Genomic DNA, 22780 nt, shown 5'->3' with positions numbered 1-22780 from the left:
GTCTGTACTTTTCATAGTGTGCTGCTAAAAACTAAATAGAGTTGTCATTGTGTAAAATGTAGGGTTTTATTCAAGATAGGTGGATTTACTTTTTCCCTTTTTCCTTTTACCCATTTCCCTATGGATATAGGCTTTGTCAGATCAATAAGAAATCAATGGGCATTTTGCTTCTGTGAATGGTGAGTAAAATTTAAAACATGAAACCTGGTTGAATCTATGGGATTATTTTTCATATTGTTTTCTACTTCTCACATGTTTTAATTTCAATCACATATGTGTTTTTGATAATAACTCAATTAAATTATAAACTTCCTGCAGAAGCAGCTTGTTTTCATTCTGAACAAAGAACTCCTAGGTTCTTGATTGAGAACTGTTATAAAAGACAGATTAATAGGAGAAAAACAAACAGAAACTTAATAATATATGTATCTCCAGTATACATGAGAGATACCCAGAAAAACAGTCAATGCCCAACAATGGCCTAAGCCATCATCTTACCACCATACTATCTCCAGCTAAAACAAAAGATGTTGAGGAGTGGGAGCCAGTTATGGGAGGTTACCAGGAGAAGCACAGTAGTTAAGGATAAGGCTGTTATGCAGATTTAGATTTTTGCCTTCCCCATTGATTAGAGTTTCTAGAGATTTAGTGATCCTTCTCTTCCTGGTAAAGAGAGAGATATCTCTTTAAAAATGGAGATTTTCCTTTTAAAGATAAATGTGTCTTACAAAAGAGTAACTTCCACTCATTTTTTCCATGTCTGCTTTTCTTAAAAATAATCATCCTAAAATAATCTTTATGCCAAAGAGACATATTTTGGGATGGCAAATTCTTCTCCCTTCAGTAATCAATGCCAAGTCAGTGGTAAATGTTGAAGTGTAAGACAGTTAGAGGCCAGCCTTAGGTTGAGATATCTCAAAGGCAACCAAGGATGAAAAAGAGCAAAGATATTTCAAATTATTTGAAACGGACTTTCTAAATAAAATATCTTAAGTATTATATTTTAATTTCATTAGTGTTAAAAATTATACCTGTGTTTGCTTACTTGGAGTATTGACAAATAAATATTGAAGGATAAAGCATAATTAAAAGTTTGAGGCCTTTGATGCATTTTGATATTTAAGTTGCCATGTTTCAAATATTAACCATCATTTCCATGATTAACCATCAAAGTTAAATAAAACTTGGTATAAAAGTTCTTGCTATGTTTCATAACTAATTTTAGTACCAGAATTTTTCTTATCACTCTTAGAATTAGGTTCTATGTAGGTTTAATTAAGATGTTAGTTATTAAAAGAAAGTAATCAGCCTATAAGTCTTATAGAAAACAAAACTATGAAAAAGACCAGTAAAATTTTGAAAATTATATTTGTAGTGGACTATCTTCTTTGCTGATCTCAAGACTATATAACTAGAAAAATTATAAGGAAATGCTTTCCATTGGTTAAATTGTTTTCATAGGATCCTTATCCAACATCATACTGTATTTCTTTAATATAATTTAATGTAACTACCACCAAGTATCTGTGGTATGTCAGGTTACTTAATTTTGTATCCTAGTGTCCTTCTTTATTAAGTGAGCATTTCCAACTCAAAAACTTTCTACTCCAAACTTCAATGATAGGGTCAATATATTTGTAAGGATCAAAGTTCAAATTTAGTGTGAGTTTCTTGGCAGCTAGAAAAAAAAAAAAGAGAAAGAAAAGATTGCTGTGAGTTGTATGTTATCCCTGGTGATCAAATTATCTTTAGGTTCAGTACATAAAATAGTGTGTACTTCGGAAATACAGTTGGAATTCTTTTCTGGAGCCTGAGAGGCATCAGGTGTTACTAAAGAGAGCCAGAATAATGTACAGATTCTGGGTAGATATATTCAATCTCAGGGAGCAGTAACTGTATAGAACTGACACAAAGATCCAAATCTACTGGCTAACATTTCCTGGCATAAGATATATTATTCCAATTTTAAAAAGTCTCTAAAAACTAGAAATATTCATAAATAAAATGTCTATTAATATGTATCATGTCCCAGGTATCTTCCTTAAAAATATGACTGCAAAACTACTCAAAGGATATATGTCTATTATGAGGCTAGCGTCTTCACTGAAGAAGTATAAGAAAGAAAGAAAACAGTAATGGCACTCATGCACAGGAAACATGTGAAAATCCAAAGCAAATAAAATATGTAAGCCTAAATTACAACTAATTACACTTCACCCAGTAGTTTCATTCAACAAGTATATGACCCCTAAATTAATTGTATTGCACATTAAAAACTGATACTGTGGCCCTGTAATCCATTGCTCCATTTGAGATCACTCATTGTTAATAGCTATGAGGGCTTGAATTATGTCAAGACAGTAAATCCCCAGGAAATATTCATTTCTCACAGAAGTTAATTAGGCCTTGAGGATCATGGCACTGGAGATTTTAGTAATTCAACTCACTCACACCAGCTGGGTTGCCCAGAGTGGCCTTTATTCCAAATACTTTGTTTTTATCTTCAGGCTATTCTGAGCATTGAGTAGATATTAGTTAAGATGTAATTTCCACAAAATGAATAAAATTGAGAGTTTAAAAATGCATAAGTATGATGTGATAAACTATGCCTTTATAGCATAATGTTTTGAGGACAGTAAAAAATAATAAAGGATTGTCCTTTTCTTCCTTTTCAAGTTGAGCTAAACCTTTAAAGCCCCAGTTAATTGGGTGTCAACATATCAAATAATAGGAAGGCCTGATAAGCATTCAGTGAACTCTCTTCCCTTGAGAACTTATGTTAGATAAATGATAAGTGAACTTTAAAGCATTAGGTTTTCTGTCTCTTCACCTTTATATCACTTACATCCATTTAAAAGAAAGCTTCATGTACCAAGCAGAGATCCAAAGAAAGATTAGAGAATGAGAATTGATCTGCTATTATTTGCCTGGTGGAATGTCTCAGTGGTCCCAAACTGACCCAATAAATTTATAATATAGACCTTTGTCCCCTTTCTTCCCAGAGCTAAAGGTAAACAAGTGACAAAAGCTTACTATTTCATCATGATACACATAGGTTCACTTCAGAAAAAGTAGGGTGTGCTCTAAATACATGCATACACAATACATACCTATATATGTTAAATAGCCATTTAATTACATGACAGTGGTATTTCCCCCCATGACTCTAAATAATGTTAGATACTTGTTCATTATATCCTTTTGAGAAAATAGTTTCTGAAATGTGTTCTGGATATTATCATTGTGAATTCATGGTACAGTCATACAAAAGCCATAAAAGCCACTGCTAGAGCTTTCCATGGGGTACAAAGATTAAAATAATATCTGCAGAATCTGTTCTGTAGTCAGCACAGAAAGGATTACTGGAATCTGCTCCAGAGATTGAAAATACATTTCTTGGTGATATTTAAATGAATAATAATATGTAATGAAAGAGTATTGCTATCTGTATCAATCGTCTATTATAAAACAATGCTTACAATTGTGCAAAGTAAGGAGATCTGAAAAATATCAAGATGAAATGAGGGTCTCCTCAGGGCTGGATGGAACATAACTTAGTGTTTCTGGAGAAAGAATGTGTGAAGAGAAAAAGAAGTAGAGGCATGTGCTGAGATATGTATACATTCTACAAAATCAGGAACTAATTATGTCAGTTTTTCAGAAAAATTGACAAAAGGAGAGGAACACTATCTGGTGTACATGTATATTCTAGTCACCAGAAGGAAAGACACTTGTGAGACAGCTTATATAACCATAAATCTTTTAAGACTATTAAATCCCCTACCCCGCCCCCCACACTTAAGCTAGTTTTTGTCTAGAAGCATTAAACTTTATCAGAACTCCTTTGGAGAAATGAGACAATCTTTGGAGTAAAAAACTCCGATAACAACTTGGAACTTAGGCTACAAAATGAAGAAGCTCAGGTGTGAGCCGACCTAAGGCAGAGAGAACTTTAGATTTTAAACTGGGAAAGATGAAACCAGAGAGATAGAGAGTCTCTACAGTCCACATGTCTTCCTCATGACCTTTACATTCTTTATTGTGGCATGTATGCACCCTACACACCCAAACACAAGATCCTAGTCTTCAGTAAAGGTACCAAGGCCTCATAATATTGGAAGTGTCTGGAAATGGCAAACAAATAGCACTTGTTGTGCTAGTCTAGGTGGAACACAGGCAATGCTCACATATTTAAGAAAGCAGAAAAGCATATGGAAGTCAGTGAAATAATGTAAAAAGAAAAAAAGATTTGTGACAGTCACAGGCTTTGAATTTAGTGCTTAAGCCAGGTTAATGAGATCAGTAAGAGGCAGAAGGTGATCTAGCTGATATCTGGCTTTTATAAATCTATAAATGCTTCTGTTTAGTAAATACAACAGTTTTTTTTTCCTATTGGTTTGATGAGCACCATTCTCAAAACAAACTTGCTGAATAGATAAAGTGAATTTGGAATCTATAAAATATAAGGACAAGTCCTTGTCTTTGGCTTAAGTGCAGGTCCTATTTGCTTACAGTTCCCCCCCATCCTCTGGCCTCTGGTCAGCCACAGGTTTCACTCTGTAACATGCTTGGAATTTTTCTCCTTCTAATGTATAAAAGTTAAATAAATGAGAAGATATGAATAAGAAGCTAGCTATTACAGGGATATAGATATAAGCTGCTGAATTTCTAAATAAATCGTTGTCTTCAGGGAATTAAACTTCTAAGAATATGACTCTGAGCTCTCCTTGTTTCTATTTTTTCTATCCATGCTCCCAAATAACTTTATCTGTGGAAATGATTCTGCTCTAATCCCTCTTAATGAACCTTCTGAAAATTAAAGCAAAGTGAAATTAGCAAAATAGAAATGGGTGGTGATTATATGTTAGAGCTAAAGAAAAAAAAAACATAAAACATGGTTTAGGCTGGCATATTGAAAAGCGACTGGTAGCAAAATGTGTATTTGCTTGGGGTAGAAGAAGAGGTGATAACTGATGAGTGTAGTCATTGGATGATTTGAGGTTGACTAAGTGAAGAGAAATTTTGGAGATATGACATTACTTGTGTAGATTTGTGACTCATATGGGAGGTACCATGTTTCAAACCCAGGGGAAGAAATGATTTCTGTAAGATGTTGAGTACAGAAGAAAAAATACAGAGACATAATGACAGAACTAAAATTGAGAACTCCCAAAAGCTCCAGAATGACTTCAAATGAATCTCTCTAAAACAGGAATCATAACTTTATTTTCAGCCTATGTATTCCTTTAAATTTAAAGTGAGTTTCTTATAGACAGGTTTCTTATAGACACCACCTGTGTAGGTGGTGGGGTTTTGTTCTCATTTGTTTGTTTTTTGTTTTTTATGCATTCATCCGCTCTGTCTTTTGATTGATGAGTTTAATACATTCAACTAATTATTGATAGATAAGGACCTATGACTACCACTTTGTTAACTGTTGTCTGTTTTGTAGTTCTCTTGTTTATTTATTATTTTCTTACTGTCTTTGTGGCTGTGTGTGTGTGTGTAATGATATGCTTTATTCTTATCTTTTATATGTCTACTGTAAATTTTTCCTTTGTGGTTAGTCTTGCATCAAACCTCTCATAGTTAAAACAGTCTATTTTTAAACAGAAAACTCCAATCTCATACAAAACCCCTATACTTTTACTTTCATCACTCCTACTTTGTTATTGATGTCAGAGTTCCCTTATTCTTATATTAGATATCCATTAACAAATTTTTGTGGTTATGGTTATTCTTTATGCTTTTGTATTTAACACTTAAAGGTGATTTCCATGCTACCATGACAGTGTTCCAATATTGGTGTCTTTCTATATATTTGCCCTTACCAGTGAGGTTTGTACTTTCATATACTTTGGTGTTCCTATTTAACATCTGTTCATTTCAGCTTGAAGAACCTCCTTTGGCAATTCATACACTGCTGGTCTACGGGGGACAAAGTCTCTCTGATTTTGTTTATGTGGGGGAAGTCCTTATCTTTCCTTTATTTTTGTGTATCGTACTTTGTAAATGGATATCCAACATCAAGTATAAATGTTACTGAAGAAAGACATGTAATGAAAAAGGAGGGAAAATATGGGAAGAAATGAAAGAATGATAGGGCGTATTAAAGAATAAGCCTATGAATAATGCAGGAAGAGAAAGGATACCTTTTTAGGAAGTGAAGTCAATGAAACTTGCACATTATTATCTACTAGCATCCAAGGCTGATATTATTCCCTTCAGACACAATAGTATTTATTTAAAACTAGGACTCTAACAAGTGTATAAGAAGTCTTTTATCTCCAAAACCCATTCTCCAATTGGCCTTTCCCCACCATTTTTCATTCCATAGTTTGAAAGGATTTGTGCTTGTAATGGAATGACAGATTGGAAAATCAAGGGGACATTACCATTGCTGAAATAATCAGAGTTCTGAAGGGATAGAAGCCTGTTTCTGAATTTGTATCTTTCCACAAAATGCCTGATGGGTTCATTGTCTGGTCGGCCAGTATTCAAAACACAGCCTTTGACTGAGCAAAAGTATCAGAAATCCAATTTAAGCAATTAGCCTGGCATACTGTAGCTGTCGGCAGTGTACATAGCTTGACACGGTCATTAGTTTTTATGCTGTTTTTAGAGCAAGTGTGTTACCAGAAACCCAATTTACTCCTGATAGAATACTATTAGGTAACCAAAGCATGAACATTGTCAAAGACTTCCTCTAAATAAAACAGGCTGCTGACATAAAGTTCCCTGCTATCAAAAATATATTTATACACTTAAAGATTTTTTTTAATACTTTTTTCGGGAGCCTCCTTGTCCATTCTTATAACTATCTTGCTTTTTGTACTAGTGTTATTTGACCAGGGACATTTTTTTTTTCTATGTTAACATTCTTACCGTATGGATAGTGGCACCTTGCTTTAAATGACAGTGGGATAGCTGGCCAGGATGTTGGTGGTGAAATAAAAAGAGAGAGAGAGAGAGAGAGAGAGAGAGAGAGAGAGAGAGAGAGAGAGAATAACAGCAGTGTATGCCAAGTAAGAAATAAGGTTACAAACAATGAATGATGACTAAGAACTTCAGTTTGAAAACTTTTTTCAAGTGCCTTCACCCCTTGCTCAACCAAATCCTGACATTTGAAATATCTTTAAAGATAAATTTGAAAGACATGTCACAAGATGACAAATCTCAGTGTGATGAACATGAGGGTATTGTAATATGATAATGTTCTTTCTGATGCTCAAGCAGCAAAACAACTGAAATACTGATTGTTAAAAGAGCCCAAAGTTACTCCTTCCTGATTAACATTTAGAATCTTGTTGTAAGTTCAGAGAATGTTGCTCCTGATTTAGCTCAAGATATTGTAAATAAGTTTCTCATACAGAAGGGTTATAGAGTTGAGGGAAGAAAAAGTTACTTGAAAAGAAAAGGAAATGGGGAAGAACATAGTATATTTAGGGAAAAATGAGAAAAATCTGTGTTCAAATCATACAAGACATGAATTTTGTCACAAGAAAAAGACTATCAAATTAACTTTGGTTCATATTTTAAAGAACATTTGATAGATCAGTGATAGATATACATAGATGATAGATATACGGACAGATGATAGATAAATAGATAGATGATAGTTATAGTTACATATATAAAGCAAGTGTTTAGTAAGTTCTATATTCCAGGTACCATACCATTCAGATTCTGGAAATATAGCAGTGAATAAAATAAATATTTTTATGCTATCAAGTGGCTAATATTCTTAAGTGGATGATTGACAATAAACACATTAGGTTACTGCAGTAGCGATACATCCTAAAAAAAAAAATAAACAAGCTCCCAAGACAGCAAGCAAATGAAATGGATGTGGTAAGCATTAGGTTGGGAGGCTAAGATACTTAACATTTTACTAAGGGGGTGACATTTGAGTTCACCACACAAGCAAGGATGGGAGATGCTTCGGGCAAAGGAACAGCACTTGCAATGACCCTGAAACAATGAGTTTAGAGGAAAAAGACCATTGTGGCTAAATCTTATTGACACAGAGTGAAGATGCCATTGGTAAGCTATAAGAGTGAGAGCAGATCATGGAGAAACTCTCAGTACAAAGACTAGCTTTGATCACTGTAGATTATGGGGGAACAAAAATAGACAATTGAATGGTTTGTGACTGCACTGCAGGAATGAGATAATGGTAGGTTTGACAGTGTGTCCTGTGAAGATGGATACATGTGGGTAGATCTGAGTTACATTTTGCAAGTAATGTTGATAAGAATTTCTCAATAATTGGATGCAGGAACTGATCAAATAAAAAAAAAAAGTATCAAGAATGACTCTTGGGTTTTGATTTGAGTCCCAAACTAGAAATAGCAAGTGAATACTTAAACACAACATGGAATACCCATACTATGGTGTACTACTTAGCAACAATGAAGAAGAAACCAGTAATATAGGCAACAACTTGGATGTATCTGAATTCTAGAGAATTATACACAGTGAAAAAAGTCACTTTCAAAAAGCTACATACTCTCTTGTTCCATTTATATAGCATTTTGCAAACAACAAAATTATAGAGATGGAGAACAAATTCATGGTTGTTAGGAATTATGAAAGGAGCCAGGGAAGGAGGTGGCTATGGACATAAAAGGGTTTCATGTAGGATCTTTGTAATATAACTATTCTGTGGTTGTGATGGTGGTTACAAAGAAATCAATGCATAAGATAAGACTTCTTAGAACTAAATACAAACACAGAAAAATGAATGCCTGTAAAATGAGTGGAATCTGGATAAGGTGAGCGGATTACACTGATATGAATTTTATGTTTGTGATCTTAAACTACAGTTATACAAAATATTATGATTGGGGAAACTTCTTGAATGATGTATGGAATTTTTTTGTATTATATTTCACAACTGCTGGGAAATAATAGAATTGTTCTATAATTAATTTTTTAAGATTTATTTATTTATTTTAGAGAGAGAGTATACACGAGTGGGGGGAGGAATAGAGGGAGGGGGAGAGAAAGAGAATATCAAGCAGACTTTCCACTGAGTGTGGAGCCTTTCACAGTATTTGATCTCACAACCCTGAGATCACGACCTGAGCCAAAATAAAGAGTTGGAAGCCCAACTGACTAAGCCACCCAGGCACCCCACAAAATTAAAAATTAAAAAAACATTAGCTGTTAGTCTCATGAAGAGAAGGTGAGAGCAGATTGAATAGCTACATTGTGAATTAGAACACTGAGAGAATCCTTGGAAAGATAGCTTCTGAGTTCATGGATTATATTATTTGAATTGTTCTTCTCTATTTTTTTCTGAGATTGGAGCTGCTTTTTATAAAAACACAAATAAAATTAATTCCCTGTCGTGTTTATCTATTTTCTCTTAGTGACAGAGATTTTACCTTTGCCTTAAATTATAGCCATATGGTGAGTTTTGTAAGTGCTTTCATACTGTGGATGATAGCAACTACAACAGACTTGTCTGGTACGCTTATGAAGCAATGTGGAGTCCTACTAATCCCCCTGACCTTGTTAGAATCTGGGTACATAGTCATGATCTCCAATAATCCATTTATGGCTTCTTTCATTTTTTTTTTAAATACATTTTTTTTAATTTTTTATTTATTTATGATAGTCACACAGAGAGAGGGGGAGAGGCAGAGACAAAGGCAGAGGGAGAAGCATGCTCCATGCACCGGGAGCCCGACATGGGATTCGATCCCGGGTCTCCAGGATCGTGCCCTGGGCCAAAGGCAGGTGCCAAACCGCTGTGCCACCCAGGGATCCCTATGGCTTCTTTCAAATTATTCCAGCGTTTTAATGTTAAAGGTAATATAGAGATGAAAGTTAGCAAGCATCATGGTTGAATCCTTGCTTTAAACCTGAGCAGGCAAAGTTGGATGTGCTTTTTGATCATTTCCTAACTATTGGGATTTTATCAAATGTATTTTTTTAAAAATCCCTACTATTTCATTTATTTCATTAATTAAACACCAATAATAAAACAGGATTTGATGAGGATTCAGTAGGTTAAAAATTCATATTTAGAAAGGTACTTGAACAAACTACATAGTAACATCCATACCTAGGTATAGAGAGATAGGTATCTCTCTATCCTCTGTTCATCTATGTATATCTAATACATATCTATTATCTACCTATCGATCTATTTATCACATATCACATATCACATACCTATTTAATCTACATCTTTGTACTTATCAAATATTTAAGTGCTTCTGATGTTTCCTATTTTAAACTGTATCTGTTTTAAGACAATGACCTAGATGTTTATTTCTCTTATATATCATGAGGGTCCTAGATGCCCTGGTTAATCTAAATGTTATTGATTGACATCTTGTTTGATGATACAGAGGTTAATACATTTGAAAAAGTTTGGCATATGGGTAGTTTAACCAGTACTGTGAGAAGTAATTAACGAATCAACAAATTCATAAATTATTTGTCATATCTCATATAATTTGTAAGTTCAGATCTGTAACCAGAATTTTACATTGAATTATCTTTCTAGGACACTTGGACCCCTTTTTTTTTTCATTTATCTTATCTCTAAATTGTCCCCAGAGGAAATGTAATTGTGAATTAAAATATTGGCAAGGAATGATTTATTACTTTCCAGCTTCTAATTTAGGTGCTGTTAAATATATTGTGGAGCCTTCAAGCTAAATTAAAATTAACTCTTGCTTTTGAAGTAAATAAGTTTTTTTGTTGTGGTGGTTTTATCTCACTTTTGAGTTTACAAAAAGTCAGGCATATTAGCTTAGTCAAATGTGAATATATCCCTAACAGGACTGGAGGGTTCACTAGCTCTGTGCATCTTGGCATATAGATATTTGTTAAAAACAAATGTGCTGGTTTTTTTCCTTCTCATTCCACTAATATCTTAAGAGCTACTAAATTTATTGAATCATTGTTGGCAAATTAGTGTCTAAATGATGTATGAAATGAAATATCCTTGTCAACTTCAGATAATGGGTTGAGTTCTGCTGTGCTCAGTTACTTCTTTGAATGTGCATGTGTGTTTCAATCCTATTTAAATTTTAAATTGTGTTTACTCTAAATGTATTCTTAAATTTCTTTCAAAATTAGCTAAGATATTGAAATAATCATTTAGACATAATAAACAATAATTGAGATTAACTTCAGAAAGTCCACTGTGACATGCAACTGTATTCCACATATTATTTATATAAATAGAGTATTTTTTTTCATTTATTTAGATTGCTTGGATCTCCAAAAACCACTAAGGCCAATTATTTGCTGGGAAACAAAATATTCAAATAATCTTAAGCTATATTACCAATACCTGAAAATTCTTGCATTAAGCTAACATCAAAGAGCTAAGTCACCCGTGTTTAAGATTGATGTCAGACAACTGAGTTTGAGATTATCCATGGATTTCAAAATTCATCCTTAAAACATAAAATATTTTAAACCACGAGATTTGGAGAAGAGAAATATGCTGCAAAACTCAATTTAAAGTTTGAATAGTAGACTTTTTCCTTGTTATAAGAAAGATGCTGATTTTTTTCTGAAATAAATGTGATTTATCCCTCACAACTATGGATATTTTAAAATACCCCAGATGCATAAATACATATTTAGTGAAATAAAAATTACAGGTAAATATTCAAAGAGACTCTTACTGATACAAGCAGGATTCTTAACATTTTCTCTTCACTCTTCCCTCGATGTATTTCAGTTTAATCTTCCCATTTTCAAGGACTAAGCATAAAGAAAAAAACTGAGTCAGTGCCCAGTAAGCATGATATAAGGGATACAATTTTAGTGCAAATAATAATTCACAATTTCCAATTAATTATAGTTAGGCTTCAGAGGAAAATCATTTTAATCAACACTTTAAATTTTATTAATTTATACAATATATATATATTTTTAAGAATTCTTTTTTTTTATTTTTATTTATTTATGATAGTCACAGAGAGAGAGAGAGAGAGAGAGGCAGAGACACACGCAGAGGGAGAAGCAGGCTCCATGCACCGGGAGCCCGACTTGGGATTCGATCCCGGGTCTCCAGGATCGCGCCCTGGGCCAAAGGCAGGCGTCAAACCGCTGCGCCACCCAGGGATCCCCAATTTATACAATATTTTATGTCAAATTACAAAGTTATGAATTTTTTTATTTTTATAGAGAAACTTTTAATTTCAATCTTACTTTAGTTTTAGTTTTATCATTGCAGACCAATTCCCAAAATTTTATATAAAATTCATCCTTTTTTACATCCTCCCAAACTATTCAATGCAACTTTAGAGATATACTTGGAATCTGTCCATATCTTAGGTCAGGTTTCCCATGGAAAAGACTTGGGAGAGGATACTCTATGCAAGGAGTTTATTAGAGAGAGCTCTTGGGATAAACTTCTGTGAGAGAATAAGGGAAGCAGACTTTGACAGAGAAGTAGAATTTCAATGCATTTAGAAGAGAGCACACAATCTTATAAGGGGCTCTGGAGGTTGATTAGCTCTTAAGATTTGTCCTGAGTTGAGGCAAGGGGGACATGTCTTTCTATTCCCACATTGGCCAACTGTTGGATGTGGTCTGCTCCTGGAGAATGAGTGAAACATAGGACAAAGCAGCTCCATTTGATTAAGTACAATTTCTCATAATGGTTTAGGCTATGAGCCATTGGCAACTCAAAACCCAGTGCATGAGTACCTTTATCCTGAAGGGCAAATTTGAGTAGTGTACCATCTCACTCACCTCTACCATCTCTGCTATTTTAGGTGGCTTACCATATGCAATGACCTAGAACCCTCATCCCTGAGAGTTCTGAGGTCTTGGATATTATGTTCTTCTAGTTTTATATTTTGACTATCAAAATTTGATTTTGAGAATATCAAGATTAACAAGAGATATACAAATAAATAAGTACAACACACTTTCATCTTTGTTCCTGTTTTGTGGCAGCAGTACTACCTCTTCCTAAAGATCAGAGTTAATTATTCCTTTCACTATGGTGATTTTGTTCCTTTTCTGCACCTCTCTTGGCCACAAGCAACCCGGTGCAACCAGGGATGGCTCTAGCTTAAATACTAATGAAACTTTTACTATATCCTCTAAAGGAAGTATTTTTTACTCTCAAAACCAGAGTAGAGTTAGAGTCTAGAGTTGCAAATCACCCAAGTGGGCCAATGGGGTTGACAGTAAGTAGAGATACTCCTATTTATGCCCCTTTTGTTCCTGGACCCATATATTCTAATCTTCATCTACTAAGGATGTAACATCATATAATATTCATTGATTTAGGATGGATGGATGGATGGATGGATGGATGGATGGATGGATGGATGGGTGGGTGAATGAGTGGGTGGATGGATAGGTGGGTGGGTAGTTAGGTAGATAGGTAGGTAGGTAGATGGATAGAGAGATAGATGATAGACAGAACATCTTGGAGGATAGCATCCTATTCTCATAGGGTTAGTATCTCAAAGTTGGCAACATAGCTGTCCTTTGAAAAGTTTAGTTCATTAGCTCAGTGATTCTAAACTAGGGCTGATTTTGTCCACTCCCGCCAGAAACATTTGCAATGTCTGGAAACATTTTTGGTTTTCACAGTTGGTTGGAAGTACCACTGACCTCTAGTGGGTAGAGTACAGTGATCTTTCAATTTTGATAAGAGCCCCATAGAACAAAAAATTATCTGGCCCAAATGTCAATGATATTCAGGTTGAGAAATCCTGTATTAGCGCATCAGGCCAGCACCTCTGGCAGATGTGGAATATGATATAACTACTATACCCATGACCATGTACCAATATCACCATTTCTCTTTTGCCATAATGTAGCTTCTTTGGCCACAGGTGATATTATATCATATGATGCCCTGAATAATGTGTTTTATTAATCTTAGATAGCAGTTCTACTCATGTCACTGCTAGTAGAAAAGTCTAATTAATTCCTGAGATATGTGTCACATTCATTCCAGTCAGTAAAAATTGTTGCATTTCCAGGGTGTAAAGTATATGGTGTAATCAATAATCACTAGATGCTTTTGCATCTGCAAAGAATGATGTTTGATTAGGGGTTCAGCATTGTTTTCTGTTTCTGAGAATTTTGACATGAGGCAATAACATCAGCTAAGTCTACCTTGGAGAATGAAAGACTAAGCAGCTTATCACATGTATAGATTCCAGTGATCATGGTTATTAGTGTATTATTCTCAGAGAGCTAAAGTAGCAAAGGGTCAGGTTGACATCAACCGGGTGAGTTATTGTATGTCCATACAGCTCTTTTGTGCCTCTTCCATGCTGGATGCTCTTTGGAATGTTAGCATGTGACTCAAAGATGATTAAACTTTATGGCCATATCCATTTGGCCATCCATAAACCTCTTCTCCATACCTTCTTATCCTTCACCATTCTACCATTCTCCTTCAGGTCTCCTATCCAGCCAAGCCATTTTAACACTCCCTGTTATTCCGTGCTCATTCTTCTGATAAGCTACTTCCATTTAGCAAAAGTCAATGACTATGTGCAGTAGTTAAGCTCAGCACCTTAGGAGAGTTTCATATCAGCATTACCTTCCAGGGCTCGCTTTGACAGCACATATACTAAGACATCAGCATTACCTTTCAGAGACACCTCTGATTGCATAAGTAATCAAGTAGCAATACTTTTTTTGTTTGCACCTGTACACCAAGCCACATTATACATGAACTGCCCTTGGGCATTTTCCTCATCTATCATAATGCCATAAAATAATTCAATAACTAGACTACCTGAAATTTGAGTTCTTAAGATTTAAAAAATGTAAATATTAATGCTAAGAATTCCACATATATTATCTGAGAGTAGTTAACTATCTGATAGTAGTTAAGAGTAAGTTCTTCTAAATATAAGGATCCGGTGTCAAGATGTAAAGTATATACTTCTTCCTTCATCAGTGAAGTCTTGCTCTAACACAAACTTACAAACAAAAGATCAGTGAAATGAAACAATTCACATCGAAGACAAAACTGGATTATTTCACAATTTTTCTTTGTTTTCTTACATACACAAAAGAATGTTTTAGGCTATCAAAGTAAATATTCTCTAACTAGTTTTATATGTTAGCAATCATGTGAATTCCACTTTGCTGATTAGCTAATCACTTTACATGCATGCATGTGCACACACACATCCACACATATCACTACCTATAACTTCTTTCCATATTGCTAGGCATGTCATAAAATCAAAATTTTGCAATATATATATGAATTTATAAGAACATAACAAAATATAAAGCTCTAAACTGCTTTGTTTTAATGCATCTGAAAAAAGGTGATGAGAAAACCAGATGTTGGATGTTATTCCATATTGAGTATTGTTACAATATATTGTTCCAAGATAAAAATAAATCCCTTCATTTATAATTAATTAAGACACATAATTATTCCTGTCACCAAATTTACCTTACTATTTTTCTTTTCAATAATATTGTTTGAGGGCTGCCCTGGTGTAATAATAATAAGCAAAGATAATTTATAACCACTTTGGATTTGATGTGAATTATTTGCAAGTGATTTGATCAGAATTATTTGCAACTGAAAGTATCAATCTTCAGATTCTAGGAAAGCAAAGAACCTAAGATCTCATCAATTCCAAATCATTAATTTTGCATATTTCTGGCAAAATATCATTAATTTGGCTATACCTGTGCAGGTCTGTCATTTCAAAGATTATTTGAACTAGTTATTAACTCCAAGTTGATTTGTTACCACTACTCAGCTGTCTAGCCAGTAAAACCTTAAGGCACGCTAATCAAACAATATTATTTTTTAAGATTTTATTTATTTATTCATGAGAGACACACAGAGGGAGGCAGAGACACAGGCAGAGGGAGAAGCAGGCTCCATGCAGGGAGCCTGACGTGGGACTCGATCTCAGGATCCCGGGATCATGCCCTGAGCCAATGGCAGACGCTTTAACCACTGAGCCATTCAGGCATCCCAAAACAAATTTCTTTTGAGATAATTTAAAATAGTTTCCTTACATCTAGATTCCTAAGACTAACTCAGGAAGGGCTAGGACTTTCAGTTATGAGTTCTGTCAATCAATGTAAATAACCACCATTAGCATAGTATATTTAAGAATACACTCTGACATTTTATAATCATCAAAATTATATTTCACAAATACACAGTAGATAGTGATGTGGGAAACAAAGGAAAAAGAAAAAATTAAATTTCCTAGCTGCTTACTGCCCATGACAAGTCTTCGATGTTGACACTTTGCTAAGGGCAAAAGGCAATTTTAGCTTAACATTCATTACCCAACTCCTCAGGATCCTGTGAATCTACTTTAAACATATAGAAACTCCTTTGGAAACTTCTTTTATCTCTACTCTTCCACCCCAAAATATATGTAGACAATCTGCCTCTAAGCATATGACCTACCAATATGCATCTAAACATCTAAAGGATCTCATGACTAAGGTTTTATTGGACAGTAATAGATGACCTTTTCCTAATAACACCTAGACCCCTCCAGGTCCTGGAAGCCTTTCTTTCAAAAATCCTTAGAGACTTGTGCTATCCCTAATCCCCTCCCAAGTTGAAAGCATATAATCAGTGACCCATCACAATCCCAGTGCAGCTGTTTCTGCCTATAGGTCCTGTCCCTATACTTTAATAAAACCACATTTTTTTGCAGTGAAAACATCTTAAGAATTCCTTCTTGATCATTTGCTCCAAACCCCAACATTTCCACATCAAATAGCATTCTCAGTAAGAATAGTTTTCCTGTCTACTTAGAAAAATAAAGCTATTTTCACCTGCCTATTAATAGTTACCATAATAAAGAATACTTCACAAAGGCACATTATCTTCATTCTTGAACCAAAGTAAAGGATTAGTTCTACTTGGCCTGGTTAATATGCTTTTTCTAGAATTAGAAGATACAATTCTCAGTGGAAATGTGCTAAATCCTGAGTGCATTACCTAAAGTATTGTTCTCATGAACCTAAATTTTAGTTAGAAACAAAGCCAATACAGATACACCTCTTCTTTTCACAGAGGAAACAAATTCACAGGGTAAGCAGAATTGACAAATTACCAAAAATACCCAAGCTAAGTCTTAAACTGAACAATCTCTACCATAAATAGGATGCACAAAGGCTTTGTGTGTGAAGAGCTTAATATTACCAAGCTACTAGAAGGGCAAAAGAGCAGAGTATTAACATCGAGGCAGCTGAGTTCCTAGAGGAATATCACTCTGCCTGTTTCTCTCTCTCTCTTTTTTAAAGATTTTATTTATGTATTCATGAGAGAGAGAGAGACAGAGACAGAGGCACAGGCAGAGGGAGAAGCAGGCTCCATGCAGGGAGCCTGACGTGGGACTCGATTCTGGGTCTCCAGGATCACACCCTGGGCTGAAGGCAGCACTAAACCGCTGAGCCACCTGGGTTGCCCACTCTGCCTGTTTCAAGGACTTGTCAATGGGCTGCTAGTAGTAAGGAAATTTAATAACTTTTCGTCTTTATTTTCCACATCAATAGTTAAATTCATAACACAATATTAGAAACATAGTTACATTTTTTAAAACTACTTACCTGTAATGCTAGGCTGACACACAGTTTCTCCAATTATGAAAGAGTCATATTTTATGGTAATGTAATTTTTGGAAAGGAAAGTTATAACACAGTAAGAAAACTAACACATTATTAATGTTCTATTAAATACCACCCACCGGGCCACCTGGGTGGCTCAGTGGTTGAGTGTCTGCCTTTGGCTCAGAGTGTGATCCCAGGATTGAGTCCTGCATCGGGCTCCCTGTGTGTAGCCTAATTCCCCCTCTGTCTATGTCTCTGCCTCTCTCTCACTCTGTGTCTCTCATGAATAAATAAAATAAAATCATAAAAATAAATAAATAAATAAATACCACCCACCTTATTCCCATGTAAGGATAGGCTATCCACTTTCACACAAGTCTTGTACAGGATGCTTTACGTGATGAATATTTAGGCAATGATGATGATAATGACACAGAAATGTCCCATTCAATTCTTGCTATACTTACTAGATTTCTCATGTGAAGAAAATTACACACATAAACAACAAATAGGTTTATTAGCAGTACAGTATGATGGTTATTTTCTATTCATTAAGTGGAAGTGAATCATAAAGGTCTTCATTCTCATAATCTTCATTTGGAGGAAGCAAAGGAGGAGGAGGAAGAGGAGGGGTTAGTCTTGCTGTCTTAGGGGTGGCAGAGACAGAAGAGGTGGGAGGAGAACAGAAAGGCAAGCACATTTGATGTACTTTACAGAAACACATCTTCATTTCTGTCTGACTTTTTTGATATGAATTGCTCATGTAGAGATGATTAACATCACATGGCATTTTAAGAAAATACTTGGAATACTTGGGCTCACCACAATAGCAACCAGAAGTGGCTATGCCATTATGACACTATGTAATGTATGTAATGTATGTAATGTAAATTAATTACAGTTAATTTTATGCCGTTAGGATTAAATACTGCATGTTTATATTTGTTTATAATTTCCTCAACTGAGAATGGCACCATGTAGAATCTGTGTGCCTGCCTAAGTTTTGATAGGTCTTATTTATTATTTTTTTCATGTTTCAAGTTTTTCTCTAAATTCTAGTAATTTAACATATAGCATAATATTAGTTTCAGGGGTAGAATTTAGAACACCTCGTGCTCATCATAAGTGCCCTCATTAATTCCTGTCACCCACTTAGCCCTACTCACCTCCCCTACGCACCTCCCCTTCAGCAACCCTCAGTGTGTTCTCTACAGTTAACAGTCTCTTTAATGGTTTGCCTCCTTCTCCTTTTTCTCTTTCTCCTATTTTCACTAGTTTTTGATGAATTTAAAATTTTAATAATAGATTTTTGTATATACTATGGTAGTAAATGATTAAATAGACTCATAGCTACCTATATTTTATGCATTCATGATATACCCTTTGCCTAATTTTTTTAAGTATTTCTAGGTCACATCATTTATCTGTTTTTTTTTAATTTTTGCAAATCTCTGGAAAAATCCACGTATAAGTGAACCTACAGAGTTTAAACCTATATTGCTCAATGGTCAATATAATCTATTTTCATTCTACTAACAATGAAGGTATTGGTAGAAAGATAATATGGAAACCAGAATTTATCTTTTTTTTTCCCCAGAATATGTAAACTTGTCTATGAGATTGTGTTATGCAGTTAAACTGAAATTCATTGATGACAAGGACAAATCCTGATTGTCTTCAAGGGCTGTGAAACTTCTTTTGACAACTCATACTTATTAGCCTTACCAGTAGAAGATCTCTAAGATCCTGGGAATTTTTGTGACATTTTCCTAAAAATTAAAGAAGCCCTAGTATTCTCTTACTCATAATCAACTACCTGGGAAGACATAATCATCTTTGTCAAAGTATATCCCAGTCCAGTAGGTTTTTAAATGCCTACAAATACACTTTAGCATGAGTTTATTTTCACTGCAAAATGAGGGATGGTTGAGGCTATATGTTTCTGAGAGAGTACATAGATTAATCTGACAGTAAGGTAAAATGATTGAACTTCCTTTTGAGTAGATTTTGATATGATTAAAGGAATATAAAAGACACAAGATTTGATTACAGAAAGAAAAAATATGTGATAGGGCCTAAATAAGAGGAAGATAGAGTAATAGAAGACAAATGTTAATTACTTTAGAGTTTTGACAAATGCCAGTCCTGCATTTCCTTAATATAATTTCTCACATTTTGAAAATATTCTTTGGTTCAGAGAATTTCAGAATGTTCCTTGCTTCCTTCATAGCTGTGGCATTCAACTTATCAAAAAACAAAAACATTATATGGTATTTTAGGTATAACAAGAACAATTTTTAAAAACTGAAGACATAATTTTCTAATAAATGCACAGATTTTATATGTACAGTTATATATTTCAACAAATTAACACTTATGAAGCCACCACTCCAAATAATATATTTTCACATCTCTATAAATTTGCCTCTGTAACTAATTCAGTCTACTGTTTTAAGATTCATCCCTGTTATCAAGAATGTTTATCATTCATTTTTTATATTGCTGAATATTTTACCATTATAACAATGTACCACAATTTGTTCATGTATGTGCTTGGTAGGGAATATTTGAGATACTTGCATCTTGGAGCTATTATGAACATTTTGTATATGTTGTGGTCATATGTTTTCATTATTTTGGAAAATACCTAGAAAGGGAATTGTAGGTACCCCAGTCCTAAATTGTTCTCCAAATGACATCACTTTCTGTTCTCAACAACGAGAGTTCCAGTTGCTCCACAGTCCACAACCTCACTCACATTTAGTATCAGTCTCCCTCCATTCTGATTGGTATGATATTTAAAAATTCTAGATACTTTAATATTGTTTTTTTCCTGATGATTATGAAGTTGTTCCTCTTTTCACAGGCTTATTGGAAATTTCTATATTTTCTTTCTAGAGTGTCCAAGTCTTTCCCCCACTTTTATTTGGCATTTTGCTATTATTATCATTATTATTATAGTTAGGTTGTAAGAGAGCATTATATGTTCTGTATATCAACCTTTTGTCCAACATATATAGGAAGTGAGACAGTTGTCTTCTCATTTTTGTAAAGGTGTGTTTAGAACGAGGCTCACAAACTATAGCCTATAGGCAAAATTCAGCATGCTGCCTGTTTTTATGAATAACCTTTTATTGGAACACAATTTTATCTATTCATTCATATATTGCCTGTGGTTACTTTCCCACTACAAAAGCAGAATTGAGTACTTGTGACAAAGACCATGTATCCCACAAAGCTTGTAATACTTTCTCTTTGACACTACAGAAAATGTCCACCATCTCCAGCTTTAAAAGAGCAGAATTAATTTTTATAAATACAATGAAGTTTATTTTCATTTTGTAGTACTATTTTGTGCTACTTAGAAAAACATTGTCTAAAACACAATAATGAAAATATTCTCCTATATTTGTTTCTATATGTTTTATGAGGTTAGAAACCGAGGTTACTCTCAACTATGGGAATATCAAGTGGTTGCAACACCAATTGTTGAAAAGGCTGTCTTTTCCCTATTAATTACCTAGGCTCTTCTGTCGAAAATCATTTGACTATGTATATATTTAACTGTCACACCCTTTATACTCTTCTACTAATGTTTTTGTTTATCCTCACACTATACCATATAGTTGATTTCTACAGCTTTATACTAAGCCTTGAAATTATGTACTTGTTTTGTTTTTAAGGTTGATTTCCCTATTCTAGGTCTTTTGAATTTCTATATTAACTTTAGCTTAAGCTTGTCAGTTTCTTCAAAAAAGCCTTGCAACTTTTTTTCACCAGGATTGCTTTGATCTATAGATCAACATGTGGAAGATAATCATCTTAGCAATGCTGATTCTTTCAATCAATTAATATGATATATTTTTAAGTGTATTAGATACTACAGGGTTGGCACACAAGTCTTGAATTTTTTTGTTTTTGTTAAATTACTCCCAGAAACAGTAAACTAAATGAAACAGTAGAAGCACATTTTCAGAATTAGACATTAGGTAGCCAAAAGAAGTGATCTCTGTGATAAAGTTCTTCAAAATTTATATATTAACCCTCTCTAATTTATAAATTATATCTTCTGCTGCTTAAATAGTGCATCAAACTCTATTCCTCTTGCTGAAGTAGTACAAGTACTGCGGACCAGGAAAGTAGGGAATAAACTACTATTATAATCCCAGAATTTCTTATTTTTGCTTAATTAGAACTAGCATTTCAAATCTGGTGATACCAGATACTTGTCGACTGGAATGAATTATCTGAACTCTCAGAATTATGACTTGTGGGATTGGCATGAAAGCAACGTTGCTAATAGTAATTTTGGACAGATAGGACTGAAGACTCATGAGATACAATGTCAAGGGAGTTATCTTCATGTTTTTGTTCTCAGTGATACCATAATTCATCCCAGTAAGAAGATTATGAGATTTTATTTACTAAGTTTTGTAAAATTTACCAAGCTTTGGTCATGGTGTTGAGTAGATCATTTCTATATATTCAAACTGGCCAAGGATTACCTAGAAACAACCTTGTGCAAATTACCTTCCCCAATAATTTTTATAACAATAAAAAATTTAAATGTTCATCACTCGTGTTCATTATGTTCTATTCCAGGCCTAGTACTAAGTCCTTTATGTTATCCGACTTAGTTCTCACAACACAGTTATGAGTTAAGAATCATTATTCCATTTTACAAATTAGGAAGCTAATTTGAGGAGAGTTAAGCAACATTAGCTTGTCTCTTGGATGAATCCAATATTTTAATTCAAATTTGTTTCATTGAGAATTGCATTAAATCACTATATAATCCTACCTTCTTGAAAGTAATTTCATAAAAGACAGTTTACCATGGAAATTTTTCAGAAATTTCAATGAATTTCCCTACTTCTCAGCCTCTCAATATTGAAAGAACAGGCAAAATTACCTAATGGGTTTAAGAAAGTATGATCATATTGCCAACCATATTCAGCTAACAGAGATTAGAGTATGCAACAGTTGATGGACTCCTAAGAATTGAAATAATAGTTTCTTATATTTCTCCTATAATCTTGGACAAAGAGCTAAAATTGTCTTTTCTTCTTTTTGGAGTATCCTTCTTTGTTTTTCTTGTTCTCCTTCAATCTCCAAAATGAGAAAAACTTACACTTCAACTCCTTCATGTCCAATACTCATAAATCTAGATTTTACTGTTTCCTGAGTATACACATAAGGAAGAACCCATCTGCATTTAAAA

The 22780-nt window shown here is 34.1% G+C and overlaps 1 long non-coding RNA gene across 2 annotated transcripts in view; it reads right to left on the bottom strand.

Annotated features, from left to right (window-relative positions):
* Positions 1–22780, bottom strand: part of LOC140609171 (uncharacterized) — a 219864-nt gene that overhangs the window by 158716 nt on the left and 38368 nt on the right. For both annotated transcript variants that reach the window (XR_012011107.1, XR_012011109.1), the window contains one exon: positions 11655–11733. This is a non-coding gene — a long non-coding RNA (uncharacterized lncRNA). The remainder of the gene's footprint in view (positions 1–11654; positions 11734–22780) is intronic.

This window comes from Canis lupus, chromosome 18 (assembly GCF_048164855.1).
Source record: "Canis lupus baileyi chromosome 18, mCanLup2.hap1, whole genome shotgun sequence".
Classification (NCBI taxonomy): Eukaryota; Metazoa; Chordata; class Mammalia; order Carnivora; family Canidae; genus Canis; species Canis lupus.
Note: the sequence above shows the minus strand (reverse complement) of the source record. Positions and strands in the feature narration are given on the sequence as shown.